A 1,323-nucleotide genomic window follows, 5' to 3' on the forward strand; every position below is an offset into this window, starting at 1 on the left:
TATCTTTTATATCATATCTTTTTCAAAATTTTATCTTTTTCAAAAATTTGATTTTAAAATATCTTTTCTAACTTCTTATCTTCTTATCTTTTCAAATTTGATTTTCAAATCTTTTTCAACTAACTATTTGACTTTTTGTTTGTTTCTTATCTTTTTCAAAACCAACTAACTACTTTCCCCTCTCTACTTTTTGAAAATATCTCATCCCTTTTTCAAAAATTCTTTTTAATTAACTAATTGTTTTAAATTTTAATTTTAATTCTATCTCATCTTTAATTTTCGAAAATCATTAACTCCTTTTCAAAATTAATTTTCGAATTCTCTCTCTCATCTTCTTCTATTTATTTATTCATTTACTAACACTTCTCTTCACCCCTCTTCATCTCCAATCACTGCCTTTATCCTTACCCTTGTGTTTGGATTCTCCTTTCTTTATTCTTTTCTTCTTCTACTAATAATAAGGATCCTCTTTACTGTGACACAGAGAATTCCTCTTCTTTTCTTGTTCTCTTCTCTTTCATATGAGCAGGAACAAGGAAAAAAATACTCTTGTTGAAGCTGATCCTAAACCTGAAAGGACTCTGAAGAGGAAACTAAGAGAAGCTAAATTACAACAATCCAGAGACAACTTTGCTGAAATTTTCGAACAAGAGAAGGAGATGGCAGCCGAACCCAACAACAATAATGCAAGGAGGATGCTTGGTGATTTTACTAAACCCACGTCCAAGTTTGATGGAAGAAGCATCTCAATTCCTGCCATTGGAGCAAACAATTTTGAGCTGAAACCTCAATTAGTTACTCTAATGCAACAGAACTGCAAGTTTTATGGACTTCCATGTGAAGATCCTTACCAGTTTTTAACTGAGTTCTTGCAGATTTGTGAGACTGTTAAGACGAATGGAGTAGATCCTGAAGTCTACAGGCTCATGCTTTTCCCTTTTGCTGTAAGAGACAAAGCTAGAACATGGTTGGACTCATAACTTAAAGATAGCCTGGACTCCTGGGATAAGCTGGTCATGGCCTTCTTGGATAAATTCTTTCCTCCTCAAAAGCTGAGCAAGCTTAGAGTGGATGTTCAGACCTTCAAGCAAAAAGATGGTGAATCCATCTATGAAGCTTGGGAAAGATACAAGCAGATGACCAAAAAGTGTCCTTCTGACATGTTTTTAGAGTGGACCATATTAGATATATTCTATTATGGTCTATCTGAGTTTTCTAAAATGTCATTGGACCACTCTGCAAGTGGATCCATTCACCTAAAGAAAACGCCTACAGAAGCTCAAGAACTTATTGATATGGTTGCAAATAACCAATTCATGTACA

The 1,323-nt window shown here is 34.0% G+C and overlaps 1 non-coding gene across 1 annotated transcript; it reads right to left on the bottom strand.

Moving 5' to 3' along the window:
- Positions 1–1,058: 1,058 nt before the first annotated feature.
- On the bottom strand, positions 1,059–1,162 carry LOC127742343 (small nucleolar RNA R71). The gene has a single exon (XR_008003532.1). It is a non-coding gene; the product is annotated as a small nucleolar RNA R71 (small nucleolar RNA).
- Between the last annotated feature and the right edge of the window lie 161 nt (positions 1,163–1,323).

Source organism: Arachis duranensis, chromosome 9 (genome assembly GCF_000817695.3).
Source record: "Arachis duranensis cultivar V14167 chromosome 9, aradu.V14167.gnm2.J7QH, whole genome shotgun sequence".
NCBI classification, from domain to species: domain Eukaryota; kingdom Viridiplantae; phylum Streptophyta; class Magnoliopsida; order Fabales; family Fabaceae; genus Arachis; species Arachis duranensis.